The following is a 16,623-nucleotide window of genomic DNA, read 5'->3' as shown; positions in this document are numbered from 1 at the left end:
TGGTTACAAGGTGCGAGATGTGTAACCCCACATTGGACCCATTTAAATTTCTAGTACATGAGACTGGTATATGCCACCCCTACAGAGTATTAAGTTAATAAAGTCATGACTTGTCAATTAAAATCCACATGTGCATGCTGAACAAATCATCTTGCAACTGGAAGGACAGTGTATTGATGTTCAGAGCTGAGGTGTTTTAACACAAGCACTCTAGCCCAGTGATCCCCAACCTTTTGGGGCTGTCAGTCACCCGGGGGCGGGGCTACTCACACGCCACGTGCCTGGGAGCGGGGCCGCGCACGCACCATGCACCCGGGGCCGCGCACACGCCATGTGCCCGGGGGCGGGGCCACGCACACGCCACGTGCCCGGGGGCGGGGCCACACAAACGCCACGTGCCCGAAGGCAGGGCGCAAGAATGGCTTGGGCCAGCTCTGGTCACTCGGTGGGCGCACATAAGTGCCCTGGTGGGCACCATGGCGCCTGCAGGCACTGTGTTGGGGACCACTGCAGTCTAGTCAGTGATTATACGGAGTCATTTACAAAGAATACCAAATACATATGATTTTTTATAAGATTTTTTTTTAAATTAGTAATGAAAAATATACAAAAGTAAAAGTAAAAGATTAAACTACTGATATACTAATTTAAAGCATTTTAAAATATTTCAAATATTTAGATTATCTACTAGGTAGATATAAGCAGGGCTCGCCAGCTGCACTGTCCGGCGATCTGCGCATGCGCAGATCATTCTGCGCATGCGCAGATTGCCCAAACCCAGCTCTTCCGGGTTGTAATCTACTTGCCATGGGGGAGTGGATTACATAGTTTGTCGAACCCTGGATATAAGTATTTATCTGGCCTTTGAGCTAACACAGAGTAAGAGGGTTGATATATGGACACTAAGGCATATGCAGTAGGAATAGAAAGTTCTGAATGCTTTACTAAGTATATTTGATAGCTATTTGCTTTGTGACTGTAGCTGTGCGGGTCCCAGGATCTGAGGGTACATCTAGACTACAGGCTTTTGTCGCCAGAAGTTTTGTCGACAGATACTGTCGACAAAGCTTCTGTCGACAAAGAGCATCTAGACTACATTCAGTTCTGTCGACAAAGCAAGCTGCTTTGTCGACATGGCAGTGTAGACGCAAAGGACAGTTTAGATGCAATAACGCCTTCTGTCAACAGAACTCTGTTGACGAAAGGCGTTATTCCTCATAAAATGAGGTTTACCAGCGTCGACAAAACTGCTGAGTTCTGTCGACGTTATGTCGACAGAACTCAGCGGTAGTGTAGACGCAGGTTTAGTTTTGTCGACAAAAGTCCACTTTTGTCGACAAAACCCTGTAGTCTAGACACACCCTGAGAGAGGCAAGGTAGGTGAGGTAATATGTACTGGACCAGCTTCTGCTGGTGGAAGGTATACAGAGATCTTCCCTGAGAGAGCTTGTACTTTTCACCAACAGAGGTTGGTGCTGTAAAAGATAGTACACCTCATCTACATTGCACCTAGGTATATTCAAGAAATGGTTCAAAATTTCAGAGACACTGAGTTCAAATGATTTAGGAGATAAGCATTCTTGACATACCATAAATCAGTGTCAATGAAAAACTCCTGTGGTGCATTTAAAAGTTCAATATTTTTTCCCATCATAGTTTAATGGAAAGAAATCAATACATGCTGAAACAGTGAATATTCAACTCATTAAATTCAGTGTCATTTGATGAGCTTTTTTACATCTTGTTTATTGAACACAACACAAGGTATGTATCTTCCATAATTAGTTCTTTCAAGGGGTTTCAATGTGTTTATTTTTAAAGAAAAATTATTATGAAAAGACTCTTCTCATTTATCTTATTTTAACCTTTCTTTCATACTTTGTGACTTTTCTACCACTGGACCAAAGAACACCTGCCTCTCAGAAGAGATGAAACTAACAATGGACAAAAAAGGTTACTCCACACACTGACTAAAATTGTTAGTTCTTAAGGGACACTCAGATTTTTTTATTCCAAACAGGTTACAATAAATCTTCCCTGCCATCACATCACACTCAGTAACTCAACTGGAGAGAGAGCCTTTGCTCTGAAGAAAATATTATTTTAAATTTGCAATGCATTTGTCATGTTCTTTAAATGTCACTAGTCATTTTGTGCTTCAATATTTTGAACTGTGAATTGCACTGTTTGACTTTTTTTACTCATTTTCCACAAAATTACTGGTGATCTCACAGGGCCAGAAACTTTCCCAATTCCCACCCCGAAAGCACTAGCTAAGGTAGTCTTTTAGTCCTGGCCTATACTAGGGAGTTATTTCAAAATAACCCCCTTACTTGGAATTAATAAGCAGAGTGTCCACACTATCAAGCCTGTTATTTTAAAATAATGGGCTGGTTATTTCAAAATTTGTACTCCTGATTTCCTCAGGGAATAATGCTTATTTCAAAATATGGTCCTACCAGTCTGAACTAGTCTCCTGCTGTCATAAGTGGCCCCTGTGATGTCCAGGGGATTGAGGGGCATGTGCAGCAGCAGGAGTTCCAGGACCTGGGTGATCAGGGTTTGCAGTCCAGGCTGGTCCTCATCCTGCTCAAGTAGCATGTGGACAGTTTGGAAGTACTGCATCATGAGGTGCAGCATGAGACCCGTGAGCTTGGCAGCAGCTCTGGTTCCATGCTTTGAGTGCTCTGGTGTCCACAAGGGCAACCATAGTGCACCTTGTTCATTTTGTGTCCCGTGAGAAGGTAGGCAGTGGAGGAGTGGCTTGTGAGATGCGGCCACAGAAAAGAGCCCCTGACAGCACGTGTCACAGCTTGCCTGACCAAACAGCCACAGGAAGTGTCCATTCTCCTGGTGCCCTCCCCAGAGTGCTTTCAAGGGCTATAAGTCCAAGGCAGGCTCCAATCAATGTGGATGTGCTACTTCGAAATAATTCTGATTATGTCGATGCTTCCGCGTAGTGGGGACACGCTATTTCTATTTCATTAAATCTGGAGTTATGATGTCAAATTTAGTTATTTCAAAATAATTTCCAAGTGTGGACATGTCCTTATAAATGATTTATTTGACATTCCACTTATTAGTTTAAAAATTGTGTTATATTCTGGAAGAAACCATTGCAAAAAATAGAGAAAATAGCGATAGCTAGATTTGGCTCCACTACCAGCTTCTGAAATTGGCCAACGGCAAGGGATGATGGCTCTCAACAAGGTCAAAAATACAAGGTGACATTTTGACAGAACAATCTTCAGTTAGTCTTCTGACAACATATGGAGGTATATTGTCCTTGTAATTAATTTCATATTTTTTAGAAGAAAGAATTATATAGAGAAATACATCTTAGGGTCCTGAAAATAAAAGCTTATGACAAGTTGATGGTCTTAGTTTTTCCCTTTCATGTTTCTCTTTTCATGCATACTGACAAAGACTTTTTCATCACTATAAAGCATATTTAAAACACTAAAATGAGCAATTAGATTCTTGTTTGATCCTGTATGACTATATCTTCTTCATGGCATTTTTGTTCTTAATTGCTAATCGTTAAATACTATGTTTGAAGAACATGATCAAAAAAGTTTTTGCTTCCATTAGTTGGGATGGGGGGATTTATATTTTCATTTACAGGGCTTTTAAAAATATGAATTTATTAATTCAAACAGGAAAAAGGACTTAAATTACTTTATTTTACCTAATGTTTAATATAGTAAGTAGTTTGTACGTTCACTAGCATACATTACGAATGAGTTTCAGCTTTGTCAAAGATTTTACCTAAGAACATAAGAACGGCCGTACTGGGTCAGACCGAAGGTCCATCTAGCCCAGTAGCCTGATTGCCGACCGTGGCCAGTACCAGGTGCCCCAGAGAGGGTGGACCGAAGACAATGATCAAGCGATTTGTCTCCTGACAAGCAGAGGACAGGGACACCATTTCTATCCCCTGGCTAATAGCCTTTTATGGACCTAACCTCCATGAAATTGTCTAGCTTCTCTTTAAACTCTGTTATAGTCATAGTCTTCATAGCCTCCTCTGGCAAGGAGTTCCACAGGTTGACTACATGCTGTGTGAAGAAGAACTTTCTTTTATTAGTTTTAAACCTGCTACCCATTAAAATACCTTGCTATCTACAGGGTTAATAATACAAAATTTAAAATGAAGTTAGCATTTACAAAGACTGGGGTGGAGTACCTTTTTTGTGTCGGAGGCCACTATCACACACAAAAATTAGTCGGGGGCCACATACACAAGTAAAAAACCTTCACTGTAGCCCCTGACTGAGAAGGAGAAAGACACTCCCCATATTCCCCTCACACACCAGAGCCTAGGGGTGCCCAGGCTACTATTTTGTGTGCTTCAGCCCCACAAGGGAGACCAGGGGCGCTGGAGCACTAACATGGGCACGCTAATGCTGGGAGGGGTTCCTGAGCCTGGGGGGGGGGGGCATACTCAGACAAGCTGGGAGCCTGAGGTTCCCCACCCGCAACATAGACTATAACAGACTTTCAGTTTAGAGAGAAGAGGCCGTGAAGCAATACCTTTTATTGGACCAATGTCTGTTGTTGAAAGACAATCTTTCAAGCTTGTAAAGAATGCAATAGCAGTTTAATCCCAGGTATACCACTGGTGTCACAGGATCTTATTCTTTATTGTCTATTCAGAGCAAATAGGGTCCTCGTTTTCTAAAGTCTCAAGTTAAACTTGGGGACTTTGCGAAATTTACTGGATGCCTTAACTATCCTCTCCGCTTTTCCTCACATGGCACCTCCCTGCTTTCTCTCCAGCTATTCTGAACACAAATGTTTTGCTATAACATGAGTGGCCAAATTTACTGCCTCTCTGAACCACATAAAATAATCTTCCCTAGTCCATCACCACACCCCAGATTAGAAGGCCCAAGCTTCCTGTTGCCCAGTCTGGAAAGCAGAGAGTGGGCAGGTGCGTGGGAAGCTCTGCAAGCTGCTCTTAACTGTGAAAGAGCCACATGCAGCTTGAGAGTCACCGTTTGGCCACCATTGTGCTATAAGTGAGGTTGTAAACTTCTTACAGCTTCAACAAATCTTTGGACAGTGTCCAATACAGTAGGGTTACAAAAACTTATTTGCACTGTTAGGTGCTACCATAATAGACATTTATGTTAAATATATATTTCAGGGGTCTCAAACTCCCAGCCTGCAGGTCATATATCAGTGGAGTGATTGGACAATCCAGCTTTGGACTGTCAGCAGGCTGAAGAGCGGCTATCTATTACCAGCCCTCAAACTCTGCCCCTTCACACTATCTCCCTGTCCTCTCACACCCTTGAAACCCATCCCCAAGGATGCCACTTTGGAGGTCACCGGGGGGCCTGGAGTGTTATGGCAGCAGCAGGGTTGGGCCCCTCTGCACCAGCATGAGCTGTGGGGAAGTGGAGCGAGTGCATTTGCTCAATGTGCTCCATTTTCCTCACGGCTCCTGCTGGCGTGGCGAGTGCAGGGGGCATGACCAGTGCCGCCAGGCTGCACCAGTCCACCCCTCTGCCAGTGATCCCCAAAGCTGCATCATAGTGGACAGGGTGCCATAGAGGAGAAGGAGTGGGATGATGGTGGAAAGAGACAGGGATGGAGTCCAGGAGTCCCAAGCTAGATTGTGCAAATTGCAGCTGCTGGGGATGACCTGAGAGCCAGGAGTTTGAGACCCCTGGTAAACTTAGTTTTTTGAACATTTTATACTTTTGTTTTATACTGTATTAGGATATATATATGTATGTGTGAATTTTGTTTCTTATGTAAAATATCTACTATAAATTTGTTGTTATCATTAATGATTCCTAAGATCTGTTTTAAAATAAATAAAATCATCTTCATAAAATGTGTATGATGTGTATCTAGAGAAGAGGTTAAATTAGCTAAATATCTAATTATCTTAAAACCTATTTCTGCTCTATAAGCTTTGTACATTACCTACTTCCTTAACTGTCAATGTTTTATTTCAAAATATAAGCAGTATTTGACAAAATATTTAATGCTATTCCAATGTGAATATAATGCAATGTACAAGGGCTATCAATAGGGAACCAAATGATTGCATTTTAAATTAGTGATTTGCCTTGCCTCCATTTTAGACAGTCCATCTTAAATGGACTGATTTTCAGAAGGCCAATTACTAAATTTTGGTTAAAAAGTAAATTGATTGAGAATGTACACACACATACACCAGTGATTTTCACAGGTCTTGCACATCAACAATTGCTTGTTCTCTGCACCTCTGAAAATAATGACAATACTGCATGGATAATCAATTAAGTTGTAAAGCAAAGAATCCTAAAGGGTATCAAAAGAGAATCCCACATAAAATAAATGTATAAAGCTCAGAGGATACTTTGGAACGCAGACTGAATCCAAGAAAAAAGCTTTAAAAGCAAAAATACAAAGAGAGTCCAGATCTTTCACTGCCAGGTCAGAGAGTCAAATATCTTTCAAGAAGAATTTGATTCCATCTGAATGGGTCTTATCTGAAAAAAGGAATAAGGTAAACTCACAAATGGGCAAGCCAATGGAGAAGAGACAAACAGTTGATATCTGAATCCAAGCAAGCATCTAAAAAGAAGTGTCTTTCTCCATCTACAGTGAACACAATGAGAAAGAGAGTGAAACAACAGCTACTGAAAATTGATACAATTTAAAAAGGAACAACAGGAATGGTAGAAGAAAATGGGAGAGGAGAAAAAGAAAAGGAAAATAAGGAGACAATTGTACCTCTTTGAAGAAGAAGTCTTGACAAAGCTAAAACCAGTAACAAGGACAAAAATCTGAAAAATCCTTCAGCTACCATAGTAGTCTGCATGAGGATGCCATCGCCAAATCTGATGCTTCATGAGTAAGAAAAAAATCCCTCTTGCTCAAGCACTTACACGTGTTGTATTTATTAATTTGGCTGTTATGCCAGCACGTCTAGAAAATAACACTCTACAGGATACAATTCTCATTCTTCTAGAAAGCATAATCTGATGGGAGTTCTTGAAGAGGGAGACAGAACTAAAGTAAGTGTAAGCAGAGTAACACCGTTTCATTACTTATTTTGTTTTCCCTGTAGAATAAATCAAATTTTACGTGCTTGCGTTTAAGCCACAACATCCCCTAGGAAGAGTAAACCCGTGTATAAAAATAATAGTGGGGGAATAATAAAGGATAAACTATAAAGGATTATTTTGTATCTCTTCTTGCTTGTAATTGATTTCATATTTTGTTATAAAGAAACATTTTCTTATTTTGTTCTATCTGCTCTCTGGACTCAAGGGTGGGAGCTGACAAATTGCCAGGTCAATGGGCAAGATCTGTGTGTGTGGTTGAGGGCGGCTCTGTGTTCTCAGAAAGGGGGGAGGGTCTCAGGCAGAAAGGGTGGGGTTGCAGATGGAAGCTGGGAGCTCTGGGCCTTTTTAAATTGCTAGGCCCCAGGGCAGTTGCCAACTTTACTCCCTCCTCCTGCCACCAAGAGAACTGTAACTGTATCTGAGAATTCAAAAAGTTATAGGGATCCAGAGTTATAGGAATAGGTCATAAAAGCAGTGTTTTAAGAGCTGGTAAGAAAATGCTATGATCATTAAAACTCTGACTTTTATCTGACAAGAAAGTTAAAAGAAAACCGTTAAAAAAAATCAAAATTAGAGGTGAAAAGTAAAAAACTCTAGGGATGAAATCTTGGCCACACTGAAGTCAATGGCCAAACTCCCATTGACTTCAACAGAGTTAGTATTTCACCATTCAATTTTCAAAGTAGTATTAGTAGTTCAAGTACTGAAGTAAATTGACACATATGAAAAACAAACTACCACCCCACCTTTAGAAAAAAAAGATATATTAACTGTTGCCAATCCCATTCAATTATATTTGGTAAACACTATCTGTCGCCCATCTGATGTTCTATTTTTTAATGAGATGCCAATTTAAAACAGTGGCACATAGATCTGTGGATGGGGACTCGTGGATGAGTCAAATATACATGACTGCAAAACCAAGATGTTCAAAAGAAAATCAAAAGCCCTCGTCACCAATATTAGCAGGTAAAATAAGAGACAGAATTATGGCGAGTATATAAAGCCATGGAAAAAAAATCTATCTGCAAACTATGCAGAACTAGAAGTTAATGCCTTAAAAACAAGCACAAGAATTGCTGTACCTATCAAAAATGCTGCAGTTACAGCATAAATCCATTTCTGAAACGTGTTACTGCAGGTTAGCTACTGAATACTATTGATTTCTCAGTAACCCAGCAACTGCAAAATATTTGGATAGCAGATTCAAATTGAGCATTTACAACATTTGCGTGCTCAGAATTCCACAGGTTATCCGCCTCTTCCCCTGGTTGAATTCCCTAACCATAATTTGCCAATATGTTTAAAGAGCTTTCCTAGTCCTCCTTGTTGTAGAGAAAAGTTTGAAAATATGACCAGAGTATATTCTGAACTTAAATCTCTGAAACCAGGAGATAAAATGAATAGTGCTGGTTGAATTTTTTTCCTTCAAAAACTGTATGTCAAATCTACAGTGAAAGTTTTCTTAAAATGAACAGCACATGCTGGATCATCATATGAGACTACTATAACATGAAATTCATGGCAGAATGCGAATAAACTAGCTGGAAGCATACAATTCTTCCCCAAGTAGTTCACTAATACATTTAATTAATGCTTTTTTTTAAATGAGCATCATAAGTATGGAGGGATATACTGGCCAAAGCTTGAAGAGGCATACAGATGTTTAGTGTATCTGGCATGTAGCAATGTGAGCTAAAAAATGCCACATGAATGTCTGTTCTCACTTTCAAGTGTTGTAAATCATAGAATCATAGAATATTAGGACTGGAAGGGACCTCGAGAGGTCATCAAGTCCAGTCCCCTGCCCTCATGGCAGGACCAAATACTGTCTAGACCATCCCTGATAGACATTTATCTAACCTACTCTTAAATAGCTCCACAGATGGAGATTCCACAATCTCCCTGGGCAATTTATTCCAGTGTTTGACTACCCTGACAGTTAGGAATGTTTTCCTAATGTCCAACCTAAACCACCCTTGCTGCAGTTTAAGCCCATTGCTTCTTGTTCTATCCCCAGAGGCCAAGATGAACAAGTTTTCTCCCTCCTCCTTATGACACCCTTTTAGATATCTGAAAACTGCTATCATGTCCTCCTCAATCTTCTCTTTTCTAAACTAAACAAACCTAATTCCTTCAGCCTTCTCTCATAGGTCATGTTCTCTAGACCTTTAATCATTCTCATTGCTCTTCTCTGGACCCTCTCCAATTTCTCCACATCTTTCTTGAAATGCGGTGCCCTGAACTGAACACAATACTCCAATTGAGGCGTAACCAGTGCAGAGTAGAGCGGAAGAATGATTTCTCGCGTCTTGCTCACAACACACCTGTTAATGCATCCCAGAATTATGTTTGCTTTCTTTGCAACAGCATCACACTGCTGACTCATATTCAACTTGTGGTCCACTATAACCCCTAGAAATAAGATCTTCTGTAAAAGTAAACAAACTTACCTCTCTTTGCAATTGGCTAAACTAGAAGTAGGATGAATGGACTTTTTCAAGAAACAAACAAAAGGACATTTTTCTTCATGCAGCACACAGTCAAGCTGTGGAACTCCTTGCCAGAAGATGTTGTGAAGGCCAAGACTAAGAGAATTCAAAAAATAGCTAGATAGATTCATGGAGGTTAGGTCCATCAATGGTATTGGGCAGGAATGATGTCCCTATCCTCTGTTATAAGGCTGGAAATGGATGACAGGAGAAGGGTCACTTGGGCTGCGTCTAGATTGGCATGATTTTCCGCAAATGCTTTTAACGGAAAAGTTTTCTGTTAAAAGCATTTTCGGAACGGAGCGTCTAGATTGGCAGGGACGCTTTTCCGCAAAAGCACTTTTTGCGGAAAAGCATCCGTGCCAATCTAGACGTGCTTTTCCGCAAAAAAGCCCCGATCGACATTTTCGCGATTGGGGCTTTTTTGCGGAAAACAAATCTGAGCTGTCTACACTGGCCCTTTTGTGCAAAAACTTTGCGCAAAAGGGACTTTTGCCTGAACGGGAGCAGAATAGTATTTCTGCAAGAAGCACTGATTTCTTACAGTAGGAAGTCAGTGCTTTTGCGGAAATTCAAGCGGCCAGTGTAGACAGCTGGCAAGTTTTCCTGGAAAAGTGGCTGATTTTCTGGAAAAACTGGCCAGCCTAGACACAGCCTTGATGATTACCTATCATGGCATCTGGCACTGGCCACTGTTGTAAGACAGGATACTGGGCTACATGGACCTTTGGTCTGACACAGTATGGCTGTTCTTGTGGACTTACAGATTCTAATGCAGTGCTGGACAACTTGTGTCCCACAGGCCACATGTAGCTCTTTGGGGTTCTATGTATGTCCTGAGAGTCATCCTGTTTATCATTGCCCACGTGCAGGGTAGACAGATTCCACTGGTTTCTGTCCACATTGTATTTTTCCTATCGGTATTACTGAAGTGACATGCACATAAAGCAAGGGCATGTGAAGAGAGGTTCATGCTGATTGCAAACAGGAATGACAACAATGACAGAGCAGTGTGCTCCCTCTGAATCCAATCAAAATGCTGCTATGGCTCGATCAGCACACCCCACAAACTACCTTAGCAGTTCACAAAACTACCTTATCCTGGGAGACCATCTTAATTATGACAATCTTGAGGCCCACAGAGATGAAGGAGGGCCAATCATGAGGCCCACTCACTAGCCTAGGTTGCCCATCACTCTTCTAAACTTTTACACTGTGTTTTGTTTTTGAATGCAGTTATGTAACCAAAAAAAATCTACATTTATAAACTGTACTTTCATGATAAAGAGAGTGCACTAAAATACTTTTCTGATGTGAATTGAAAAATATTCTCTCGTTAGTCATACCTACAGTGCAAATATTTGTAAAACTCTATGCTCTTATAATATAAAGTGAGTGGTTTACACTTGGCATTCTGTGTTGTAATTAAAATCAATATACAGTGAAACCTTGGTTATCTGGAACTCTGTTATCCAGAAAACTTTGTTAACTGGCATTGCCCCCAGCCACAATACGGTCACAACTTCAGGTGCACAGGCCTGGCTTACCATGATTGGCTTAACAATTTTTTATTTAAGAAGAATTAATCATCTTTAACTCAAAATAGAAATGTGAGACCAACTGCCTCACACTACAAAACTACCAATATTAAAAACTTGAGTTTTACTATTATTGTCCATTGGTTTTTCCTAGGTTGATGGGATCCTCAGATAACCGGAATGCCCTAATCCCCGAGTAGGCTGGATAACACAGGTTTTACTGTATCTGAAAATGTACAAAAACATCCAAATATTTATTGTTTCACAATCTGATTAAAACTGTGGTTAACTGTGATTAATTTTAACAGGGATTAATTTTTAGTTAATTGTGTAAATTAACTGCAATTAATAACAGCCCTAATACAGATTTTACACTGATTTACCATTGGAAACCCCAATGACTTTAGAAGATAAGTACAGGCAGTCCCCGGGTTACATACAAGATAGGGACTGTAGGTTTGTTCTTAAGTTGAATCTGTATGTAAGTTGGAACTGGCGTCAGCCGCTGCTGAAACTAATCAGTTTCAACCGCGGCTGAATCTGGATGCCAGTTTTGACTTACATACAGATTCAACTTAAGAAACCCAGGCGTCCCCAAATCAGCTGCTGCTGAAACTGATCAGCGGCTGATTCCAGGAAGCCTGGGGCAGAGCAACTCTGCCTCGGGCTTCCTGTAGTCAGCCGCTGGTCAGTTTCAGCAGCGTCTGACTTGGGGACGCCTGTGGCAGAGCAGCTGGGGTGCTGCTGGGTTGCTCCAGTAGCGCTGCTCCTCGGCGCTACTGGAGCACCCCAGCAGCACCCCAGCTGCTCTGCCCCAGGCGTCCTGAATCAGCCGCTGCTGAAACTGACCAGCAGCGGCTGAATCAGGACGCCTGGGGCAGAGCAGCTGGAGTGCTGCCGGGTTGGTCCGGAGCGGCCCTGCGGGACCAACCCGGCAGCCCCCAGCTGCTCTACCCCAGGAGTAGGCAAGAAAAGCCTGGTCTGCTGGGGGGGGGGTCACTAGCTGAACCCCCCCCCCACAGCAGACCAGGGAGTCGGGGGTGGTGGGACCGCCCAAGTCCTCCACGGCTTTGCTCCGTCTCCCTGGTCTGCTGACCTGGGAGACCCGGAGCAAAGCCGCAGAGCACGCGGGCAGCGGGACAGTCCAGGCGCGCCGCGGCTGTCCCACTGCTGGCATGCTCCGAGGCTTTGCTCCCCATCTCCCTGGTCTGCTGGTCAGACCAGGGAGATGGGGAGCAAAGACGCGGAGCACGCCCGCAGCGGGACAGCCCAAGCGTGCCTGGGCTGTCCCGCTGCGGGCGTGCTCCGCGGCTTTGCTCTCCGTCTCCCTGGTCTGCAAAGCTCCCTGGGGAGCAAAGCCTTGGAGCACGCCCGCAGCGGGACAGCCTGGGCGCTTGGGCTGTCCCGCTGCGGGCGTGCTCCGCGGCTTTTCTCCTGTCCCTCCTGGACCCCACCAGCAGACTAGGGACACCCGAGCAAAGCCGCCGCCTGGCAGCCTGGCCGCTTAGAATTCTCTTAGTCTTGTCCTGGCAGCGGGACAGCCTGGGCGGCGGCTTTGCTCGGGTGTCCCTGGTCTGCTGGAGGGGTCCAGCAGCTTTGCTGGACCCCCCCCAGCAGACCAACCGGGAGAAGCTTTTCTCGCCCCAGAGGACACGGGTGGCGACCCACCGCCCGTGAGCTCCGGGGTGAGAAAAGCCCCGTTCGTAAGTGCGGATCCGACATAAGTCGGATCCGCGTAAGTCGGGGACTGCCTGTACACAATTTGGCAAAGACTGAATAATGTTGGCATAGTGATAACAAGGATCAGACACCTGTGCCCAGTGGAATTAGGCATTTTAATTTAGGAGAGACAAGACATTGTGTTAATTGATAATTGCTTTAATTGCAGCCTGATTTCTTAAAATGGTGGACATAAATAAGAATTTAGTCTATTAATACTTAATAATTTCCTTTACTGGCTATCTGCAAAACTGAACTTTGTCAGGGTACAGTCATGAAAAAGGTGAGAGAGGGAGAGAATTCCTTTATGATAGGTATGAGAGATGCAACATTAAAGAGCGTAGAATTTAATCTGTCTAAATGTTCTCCCATGGATATGGAGATATTCCTGACACATACCAAAAAGGTTAATTAAAACTGCATACTGAAATGCTAAGCACTAAGTACACATACGCTGTTCTTGTAGTCTAAAGTTCAATAATTAATTACTTTAAAGTTTTTGTTATCTACTTAATAAACTATCACTCCTTAATGTCAATTAATTAATGTAAATCAGTATATGTTAGCTGATGTGAAGGAATGATTCTAGGAAATTAAAATTAATGGTTCTGGTTGGCATTTTCCATGTACCCTGCTCCCACTGAAAGACAATGAGGGTATGTCTACACTACCCTCCTAGTTCAAACTAGGAGGGTAATGTAGGCATACTGCACTTGCAAATAAATCCTGGGATTTGAATTTCCCGGGCTTCATTTGCATAAGCCGGGTGCCGCCATTTTTAAATCCCGGCTCATTCGAGGAGTACTCCACGAGGAGTAATGGTAGTTCGGACTAGGAAGCCTAGTCCGAACTACCTAGTCCGTGCCGCTTGTAGCCGCGTGGCATGGGGTTCGAACGAGCCAGGATTTAAAAATGGCGGCGCCCGGTTTATGCAAATGAAGCCCGGGAAATTCAAATCCCGGGCTTCATTTGCAAGTGCGGTATGCCTACATTACCCTCCTAGTTCGAACTAGGAGGGTAGTGTAGACATACCCTGACTGTGAACGTTCTCTGGGTAGCAGACATTGTGAATCACCATGTTACCCCCAGCCTCCAGTACAACGGAGCCTGGTTTGTGCTTATCTGAGTGTCAAATCCCTGACACCACCAGCCTAGTAGCTATCCGTGCATTCTCCTTTGGACAGAACTAGCCCTTGCTTTGTCTTACTGGTTAACAATAGGTGCTTTTCAGTCCCAAGCCACTTTGAATCATTCCTCTGTAGCTGGCCAGCCCCTTTGCCACCTGACACATAAATACCAGTCTGCAGTCCCCAATAGAACAGTACAGGCAGTCCCTGGGTTACGTACAAGATAGGGACCGTAGGTTTGTTCTTAAGTTGAATTTGTATGTAAGTCGGAACTGGTGTCCAGATTCAGCCGCTTTTGAAACTGACCAGCAGCGGCTGACTCGGACATGCCTGGGGCAGAGCAGCTAGGGTGCTGCTGGGTTGGTGCCACAGTGCTGCTCCTCGGCGCTACTGGACCAACCCAGTAGCACCCCAGCTGCTCTACCCCAGGTGTTCCCAAGTCAGCCACTGCTGAAACTGACCAGTGGCTGACTACAGGAAGCCTGAGGCAGAGCTGCTCTGCCCCGGGGCTTCCTGGAATCAGCCGCTGATCAGTTTCAACAGCGGCTGAATCTGAACGCCTGGGACAGAGTAGCTGGGGCGCTGCCGGGTAGGTCCCCACAGCGCCGAACCTCGGCAGCACCCCAGCTGCTCTGCCCCTGGTGTTCCCAAGTCTGCCGCTGCTGAAACTGACCAGCGGCTGACTACAGGAAGCCCGAGGCAGAGCTGCTCTGCCGCGGGCTTCCTGTAGTCAGCCGCTGGTCAGTTTCAGCAGCAGCTGACTTGGGGTCGCCTGGGGCAGAGCAGCTGGGGTGCTGCTGGGTTGGTTCAGTAGTGCCGCACCTTGGCGCTGTGAGACCAACCCGGCAGCCCCCCAGCTGCTCTACCCCAGACGTCGGCGAGAAAAGCCTGGTCTGCTGGGGGGGGGGGGGGCGCACTAGCTGCGCCCCCCCCCCCAGTAGACCAGGGAGACGCAAAGCGGCTTTTCTCGCCATGGAGGACGCGGGCAGCGGGACCGTGGCGCGTCTCAGCGGTCCCACCGCCCGCGTCCTCCGCGGCGAGAAAAGCTGCTCCACGTCTCCCTGGTCTGCTGGGGAGGGGCGCAAGCGCCGCCTCTCCCTGGGCTGCTGGGGGGAAGCACCCCCCGCGCCGCCAGAGGTGGCGACAGTGGGGGAGGCACCCCGCACAAGCGGGGCCCTCCCTCCGTTCGTAAATAGGGGTCCGACTTAAGTCGGACTGACGTAACCCGGGGACTGCCTGTATATATGCCAGCTTGTCTCATTCACAGCACTTCAATATATTTATAGTGAAAATAAAAAAACAAAAAAGTTTATTACCAAAGATTCGAGATAAGTAAGGATAATGGAAACAAAAGGTTACATATAAACAAAATCATAACACATACTTTCTAGAGATAATAATTACAAAGTTTACTTTGCCCTCAAAGTCCTCTACAGAAGTTAAACAAAAGCTGGTTGTGATTCCATTTCCACAAATGTCAACACACTTATTTTACTTTCCAGATGCAGAATCAATTGGTGTCTTCTTTGCTTTCTAAATATATCCCCAAACTTCACTGTCCATACTCAGAAACAGGATAATCACCCTGGACTACTTTTCCTTCATGCGCTTTCCTCATGATTTTTTACATTTCTCTGTTGACTCAATACATAAATATCTATCCACTGTGTTGGCTTACAAGGCTTAGTTTATATATAAACCAAGAGACCAGTGAATTAGCATTTCTCGTTTGACAGAAACACTCCATCAATACTTCCTTGATATAAACTTTAAAGTATAATTTCAGTATACATACATAAATTTTTACATATATTTCACATATTTCATCTGCACATATATTTCACAACAATATTAATGACCAGCATGGCTTTCATTTAAGACCTCACACCACATTCTCTGTTGAACCAAAATATGAATAGAAGAAGCAGGACATTTCTATAAGCCCCTTGTTAGCTGACACAAGAGGTTTGTTGGTCAGAGTGCTTTAATTCCTTAGGCTCTTTTGAAAGTCCCAGCCTAAACCAATTGATTAATTCTTACAGTTATCATTTTTCATGAGCAATTAAGATCTCTCTCTACAAAGCTAAACTAGGCTAAGCATGTTTTTAAAAGCTGTGCTAAACAGGATGGAATAAAGTGCTTTACTGAATAAGGGCCTGAAGGCAGAATTTAGCCCTTACTGATTACTCTGACAGCATGATAATGCAAGTGTGCAATATGAATTAGATCAGACCAAATCAAAACTCTAAAGGTATTTGTATGTGAGGGTTTAATCCAAAAGTGCATACTAAAGAGATCAGATGAGCTGCGATATGCAAAATTCTTCAGCTTTATAGCAGTTGTAAGAGCTAACTAGGGGTTACAACGCTAATAGTTTAACAGCTATAATAGCATTTCAGGAAGGAATTTCAATTCCAATTTGTTTACAACTAGATGACAAAACAATAAACATTATAATTGTTGTTATTTTTACTGTGTTGCTGTTGCTGTGTGACAATTTTGTTGTAAGATAATGAAATCTACATGAACCAGCATTTAGTAAACCATAAGAGACGAGATGGAGCAGTGAAAGAAATGAAAAAGAAAATTAATCCTCTTCCATCTGTTTGCTTCAAAGAAAGGCATGTGTCACCTATTATTTAGCTCATACTCCAAAAGTGTTTGGTTTCTATTTGTTCTT

The 16,623-nt window shown here is 43.4% G+C and overlaps 1 protein-coding gene across 2 annotated transcripts in view; it reads right to left on the bottom strand.

The window, feature by feature from the left end:
• TBC1D22A (TBC1 domain family member 22A) overlaps positions 1–16,623 on the bottom strand; it is a 435,605-nt gene that overhangs the window by 14,683 nt on the left and 404,299 nt on the right. The window lies entirely within an intron of this gene.

This window comes from Pelodiscus sinensis, chromosome 1 (assembly GCF_052426305.1).
Source record: "Pelodiscus sinensis isolate ZL-2025 chromosome 1, ASM5242630v1, whole genome shotgun sequence".
Classification (NCBI taxonomy): domain Eukaryota; kingdom Metazoa; phylum Chordata; order Testudines; family Trionychidae; genus Pelodiscus; species Pelodiscus sinensis.
The sequence above is the reverse complement of the archived record's forward strand: the minus strand, read 5'-3'. Positions and strand labels throughout refer to the sequence as shown.